Source organism: Pan troglodytes, chromosome 16 (genome assembly GCF_028858775.2).
Source record: "Pan troglodytes isolate AG18354 chromosome 16, NHGRI_mPanTro3-v2.0_pri, whole genome shotgun sequence".
NCBI classification, from domain to species: Eukaryota; Metazoa; Chordata; class Mammalia; order Primates; family Hominidae; genus Pan; species Pan troglodytes.
The window spans coordinates 56,818,454-56,825,927 of NC_072414.2; positions in this window are offsets into that span (position 1 = coordinate 56,818,454).

Sequence of the window (7,474 nt, forward strand, 5' to 3'; positions counted from 1 at the left end):
CCGCCTCCCGGGTTCACGCCATTCTCCTGCCTCAGCCTCCCGAGTAGCTGGGACTACAGGCGCCCGCCACTACGCCCAGCTAATTTTTTGTATTTTTAGTAGAGACGGGGTTTCACCATGTTAGCCACGATGGTCTCGATCTCCTGACCTCGTGATCTGCCCGCCTCTGCCTCCCAAAGTGCTGGGATTACAGGCGAGAGCCACCGCGCCCGGCCTTGGCTTTCAAACTTTTTAAAAACAATTGTGGAAAAATATACACGACATTTATCGTTTTAATTATTTTTAAGTGTATAATTCATGGCATTAAGTGCATTCCAAATGTATAACCATCACCACAATTTATTTAATTAATTAATTAATTTATTTATTTTGAGACAAAGTCTCACTCTGCTGCTCAGGCTAGAGTACAATGGCACGATCTCGGCTCACTGCAACCCCCACTTCCCGGGTTCAAGCGATTCTCCTGCCTCAGATTCCCGAGTAGCTGGGACTACACCTGCCTGCCACCACGCCCGGCTAATTTTTGTATTTTTAGTAGAGACGGGGTTTCACTATGCTGGCCAGGCTGGTCTCGATCTCCCGACCTCAGGCGGTCCACCTGCCTCGGCCTCCCCAAGTGCTGGGATTACAGGCATGAGCCACCGCACCTGGCCACAATTTATTTATTTATTTTTTCACTTTCCCCCACAATTTATTTTTGAATGTTTTCATTATTTCACATAGAAACTTCATCCAGTTCAGGCGTGGTAGCTCACGCCTATAATCCCAGCACTTGGGGAGGCCAAGGCGGGTGGATTACCTGAGGTCAGGAGTTTGAGGCCAGCCTGACCAACAAAGTGAAACCCCATCTCTACTAAAAATACAAAAATTTGCCGGGCGTGGTGGTGGGCACCTGTAGTCCCAACTACTCAGGAGGCTGAGACAGGAGAATGGCGTGAACCCGGGAGGTGGATGTTGCAGTGAGCCGAGATCACGCCACTGCACTCCAGCCTAGGTGATGGAGCGAGACCCCATCTCAAAGAGAAGAAAAAAATGAAACTTCATCCATTAGGCAATAACTCATCATTCCTACTTCCTCTCACACTTTAGTTCTCTCATTTTATTATGAAAATATCCAGGCCAGGCACGGTGGCTCACGCCTGTAATCCTAGCACTTTGGGAGGCCGAGGTGGGCAGATCATGAGGTCAAGAGATGGAGACCATCCTGGCCAACATGGTGAAACCCCGTCTCTACTAAAAATACAAAAATTAGCTGGTCGTGGTGGTGCACACCTGTAGTCCCAGCTACCTGGGAGGCTGAGGCAGGAAAATCGCTTGAACCCCGGAAGTGAAGGTTGCAGTAAGTTGAGATCACACCACTGCCCTCCAGCCTGGTGACAGAGCGAGACTCTGTCTCAAAAAAAAAAAAAAAAAAAAAAAAGCAAGCAAACAAACAAAAATCCAAGCATATACAGAAAGAGCGAACGAATTGTACAGTGAACATTGATACATTCATCACCAATCTACAATATTTTGCAGTATTTGTTTTATCACATCCATACATCTACCCATCTCTTTGTTATGTACTTCAAAGCTACAGAGATGAGTATATTTCACTTCTAACACTTTAGCACGCATAGCATTAACCAGAGTTTATGTTTATCTTTTTTTTTTTTTTGAGACGGAGTCTCGCTCTGTCTCCCAGGCTGGAGTGCAGTGGTGCGATCTCAGCTCACTGCAAGCTCCGCCTCCCGGGTTCACACCATTCTCCTGCCTCAGCCTCCGGAGTAGCTGGGACTGCAGGCGCCCGCCACCACGCCCAGCTAATTTTTTTGTATTTTTAACAGACACGGGGTTTCACCGTGGTCTTGAGCTCCTTACAAGTGATCCACCCGTTTCGGCCTCCCAAAGTGCTGGGATTACAGGCGTGAGCCACTGCGCCCACCCATGTTTATCTTTTAAAAAAAATTTTTTTGTTCGTGTCCTGCACGGCGGCTCACACCTGTAATCCCAGCACTTTGGGAGGCCAAGGCCGGCGGATCACGAGGTCAGGAGTTCGAGACCAGCCTGGCCAATATGGTGAAATCCTGTCTGTACTAAAAATACAAAAATTAGCCAGGCGTGGTGGCGTGTACCTGTAATCCCAGGTACTCGGGAGGCTGAGGCAGAAGAATCGCTTGAATCCCAGAGGCGGAGGATGCAGTGAGCTGAGATCTGGCCACTGCACTCCAGCTTGGGTGACAGAACCAGGCTTTATCTCAAAAAAAAAATTTTTTTTGTTGTTTTTGTTTGAGACAGAGTTTTGCTCTTGTTTTTTTTTTTGAGACGGAGTCTTGCTCTGTCACCCAAGCTGGAGTGCAGTGGCACAATCTGGGTTCACTGCAAGCTCCACCTCCCGGGTTCATGCCATTCTCCTGCCTCAGCCTCCCGAGTAGCTGGGACTATAAGCGCCCGCCACCATGCCCAGCTAATTTTTTGTATTTTTAGTAGAGACGGGGTTTCACCATGTTAGCCAGGATGGTCTCCATCTCCTGATCTCGTGATCCACCCGCCTCAGCCTCCCAAAGTGCTGGGATTACAGGCGTGAGCCACTGCACCTGACCCTTGTATTTTTAGCAGAGACCGTGTTTCATCCTGTTGGCTAGGCTGGTCTTGAACTCTTGACCTCAGGTGATCTGGCCGCCTCGACCTCCCAAAGTGCTGAGATTACAGGCATGAGCCACCAAGCTCAGCTTTTTTTTTTTTTTTTTTTTTCTAAAAGTAAAAAGGCCAGGTGTTGTGCTCATGCCAGTAATCCCAGCACTTTGGGAGGTCAAGGCAGGTCAAGGCCCTTGAGCCCAGGAGTTACTGACCAGCCTGGGAATCCAGGTGAGACCCCCATCTCTACAAAAATTAAAAAAAAAAAAAAAAGCTGGACGTGGTTGCACATGCCTATGGTCCCAGCTACTTGGGAGGCTGAGGCTAGAGGATGACTTGAACCCAGGAGGTCAATGCTGCAGTGAGCTGTGATCACACCATTGCACTCCAGCCTGGACAACAGAGCAAGACTCTGTCTCATAGAAAAATAATAATGAATTACATTTAAAAATCTTTTTAGAGACAGAGTCTCACTCTGCTGCCAGGCTGGACTCAAATACTTGGGCTCAAGTGACCCTCTGGGCTCAGCCTGTCTAGTCACTGGGGCAACAGGTGCATGCCTGGCTATGTTTACTTTTTTTTTTTTTTTTTTTTGAGACAGAGTCTTGTCCTGTCATCCAGACTGGAGTGCAATGGCGCGATCTCGGCTCACTGCAACCTCCATCTCCTGGGTTCAAACCAATCTACTGCCTTGGCCTCCCAAGTAGCTGGGATTACAAATGCCTGCCACCACGCCCAGCTAATTTTTGTATTTTTAGTAGAGACGGGGTTTCACCATGTTGGCCAGGCTGGTTTCGAACTCCTGACCTTGCGATCCACCCGCATCGGCCTCCCAAAGTGCTGGGATTACAGGCATTAGTCACTGTGCCTAGCTTTTTTTTTTTTTTTTTTTTTTTTTTTTTTTTTGAGACAGGGTCTGGCTCTGTTGCACAGGCTGGAGTGCAGTGGCAAGATCTTCACTCACTGCAACCTCTGCCTCCTGGGCTCAAGCCAACCTCCCACCTCAGCCTCCCAAGTAGCTGGGATTACAGGCACACACCACCATGCCCAGCTAACTTTTGTATTTTTTGTAGAGACAAGGTCTCACTATGCTGCCCAGGCTGGTCTCAAACTCCTGAGCTCAACCAAACCGCCCACCTTGGCCTCCCAAAGTGCTAGGATTATAGGCTTGAGCCACCATGCTGGACCATGTTTACATGTTTAATGTAAACTTCACATACAGTGAAACACATAAGTCTTAGGAGTATCATTAGAGGACCTTTGCAAATTAATATACCTGTGTAGCCCAAACCCCTATCAGGATTTACAACTGTGCTGTCCAATACAGTGGCCACTAGCCACATGTGGCTATTTTAATTTAAACTTAAATCAATTAAAACTAAGTGAAACTCAAATCCAGTGCTCAATTGCCACATGTGGTTAGTGGCTATTACATTGGATAGCACAGATAGGGGACAGTCTCCACTGCATGAAATTGTAAGAACATTATCATCACCTAGAAACTTCCTTTGTGCCCCTTCTCAGTCAATCCCCACTCTCAGTCCTTAGACAACCTCTGTTCTGATTTTATTTTTAACCATGGATTAGTTTAGCTTGTTCTAGCATCTTTTTTTTTTTTTTTGAGACGGAGTCTCGCTCTCTCGCCCAGGCTGGAGTGCAGTGGCGTGATCTCGGCCCACTGCAACCTCTGCCTTCCAGGTTCAAGTGATTCACCTGCTTCAGCCTCCCGAGTAGCTGGGACTACAGGCACGTGCCACCACGCCCGGCTAATTTTTTGTATTTTTAGTAGAGACGGGGTTTCACCGTTTTGGTCAGACTGGCCTCGAACTCCCTACCTCAGGTGATCCGCCCGCCTCTGCTTCCCAAAGTGTTGGAATTACAGGCGTGAGCCACCGCGCCCGGCTGGATGTATGTTTTAATTTGAGACGGAGTCTTGCTCTGTCGCCCAGGCTGGAGTGCAGTGGCGCGATCTCGGCCCACTGCAACCTTCGCCTCCCGGGTTCACGCCATTCTCGTGCCTCAGCCTCCGGAGTAGCTGGGACTACAGGCGCTTGCCACCACGCCCGGCTAATTTTTTGTATTTTTAGTAGAAACGGGGTTTCGCCATGTCGCCCAGGCTGGTCTCGAGCTCGTTACAAGTGATCCACCCACCTCGGCCTCCCCAAGTGCTAGGATTACGGGCGTGAGCCACCGCGCCCGGCCTGGATTTATGTTTTAATTTATTTTGAATAAATACCTAGGTGAGAAATTCTGGGTCATAGAGTAGTTGTATATTTAGTTTCATATGAAACTGCGAGATCTTTCTTCAAAGTGGTTGTACTCCCCACACAGGATTTTGTCTGAGCAACAAAGTCCCTGAAGGGAAAGGTATCGAACGTGTAACTAGACACTGCCTGGTGGTGGATTAAAGGTCCTCGGGTCTTCGCTCCTCCCCGCTCCACGCGCCGTGGGCCTACCAGCTGCATCCTGATTGGCCCGCGGCGTAGGGAGGCGAGGCCAGAGGGAGCCCTACCTCCTGGGGCTGTACTTCCTCCCCTTCGGCTTCGGGCGGTTCTGGGCATCCGCCTGGCACTCTGCTCCCTGCTGCCGCCGTGAGGTCAGTCTGGATTGAGGTGCAACGCTGCTCTCGGATCTCGCCCAACCCAAAGCCTGGTTTGGAGGCAAGATCTCAAGAGGAAAGGGTTTTCTTCATTTTGAAATTTCCTTCTCGGAATATCCTTCCACACGTCTTATCTGCTCGCTGTCATTGAGAGGTCTCAGTTCAGTCCCTGGCTCATTAATAATAGCTACAATGACATTAGCACAGAGGGGGTTATAAAATGCATTTTTGGCATTATCTCATGTGATACTACTCAAAAGGCCCCGTCCCTTCCACCTTAGGATCCTTTCTCTCCAAGCTTTTTGCCCTCCCGCTTTCGCAGCCCGAAGCTTACAAGGACAGTCTGTAGAGGAGCTGAACGGGAAACGGTATTTATTTTACTGTCTTCCAGTTTCCAGAGCAGGACGGCACCTTGCACTGTCATCACCGGGCAGCGGACACTCATTTTGTTGAACCTCTCATACAGCTGATCCTCTCTTAACTTCCACGACTTCACACTCCCCTCGTTTCTTCCTGTCTACTGGCTGCTCCATGTTAATCTCCTTTGCTAACACCTCTTCCTCATTAGACCTCTCACTGATCCTCTCTCTCTTCCTTCCCTCCCTCCCTCCCTCTTTCCTTCCTTCCTTCCTTCCTTCCCTCCATCTCTCCCTCCCTCCCTCTTTCCTTCCTTCTTTGGTGACTCAATTATCAACTACATGATGATTCCCAATATTCTATCTCCAGCCTGCCCTTCTTCCCAGAACACCAAACAATATCCCCATTTGTCTTCCTGAGATTTCCACATGGATGCCAATAGGCATGTCAGATTCACTTTCTCCAAAACAGAGGTTTTAATCTCCTTCCCCAGTACCATATACGCCTGTTTTCCTCCTTTCTTTATCATCTCAGTAAATGGCACCACCATTTTGGGCTCAATTAAAAAACCCATGCCATATCCCTGATTTGTTTCTTCAACTGCCACATCCAACCCACCATTGAAACCCGATGTTTCTTGTCTTTTTTATTTTCTTTCTTTCTTTCTTTCTTTTTTTTTTTTTTTGAGACGGAGTTTTGCTCTTGTTGCCCAGGCTGGAGTGCAATGGTGCAATCTTGGCTTACCACAACCTCCTCCTCCTGGGTTCAAGCAATTCTCCTGCCTCAGCCTCCCGAGTAGCTGGGATTACAAGCATGCGCCACCACACCTGGCTAATTTTGTATTTTTAGTAGAGATGGGGTTTCTCCATGTTGGTCAGGCTGGCCTCGAACTCCCGACCTCAGGTGATCCATCCACCTTGGCCTCCCAAAGTGCTGGGATTACAGGTGTGAGTCACAGTGCTGGACCTCTTTTTTTTTTTTTTTTTTTTTAACAAGGTCTTGCTCTGTCACTCAGGCTGGCAATTGTAGCTCACTGCAGTCTCCAACTCCTGGCCTTAAGCGATCCTCCTGCCTCAGCCTCATAAATAGCTGGGACTAAAAGGTGTGCAGCACCATGCCTGGCTAATTTATTTAAAAATTTTTTTGTAGAGATAGAGGCTCACTAAGTTGCCCAGGTTGGAAGGTAGGGTCTTTTAAGACGTATAAATCAGATTTTGCAGCTGGTGTAGTTAAAAGCCCTCAATGCCTCCCTAAGACTATTCATCTTAGAATAAAACCCACAGTCCTTACCATAGCCTGAAGTCAATTCCCCTTCTGTGCACTGTGACCTCAAGCCTACTGCTCTCCCTTGCTCACTAAGCTTCTGTCACACTGGCCTCCTTGATGTTTCATAATACCCAAAGCCCTTTCTTGTGCCAGAGTCTTTGCACTTGCTCTTTCCTTTGCAGGAAATGCCCTCCCCCTTCCTCCCCACCTCTTTGTGTGGCTGTCTTTTTTGTCATCATTTAGGTCTCAGCTGAAATATCCACTCTTCAGAAAGGCTTCCCCCACCACACATACCATATCTAAAAATGGGCTCCCCCAGTTTCTATTTTTTTTTTTTTTTAGACGGAATCTCACTCTGTCGCCCAGGCTGGAGTGCAGTGGTGCAATCTCCGCTCATTGCAACCTCCACCTCCCGGGTTCAAGCAGTTCTCTGCCTCAGCCTCCCAAGTAGCTGGGATTACAGGTGCCTGCCACCACGCCTGGCTAATTTTTGTATTTTTAGTAGAGACGGGGTTTCACCATCTTGGCCAGGCTGGTCTTGAACTCCTGACCTCAGGTGATCCACCTGCCTCGGCCTCCCAAATTGCTGGGATTATAGGTGTGAGCCACCACACCCAGCCACAACAGGTATTTTTT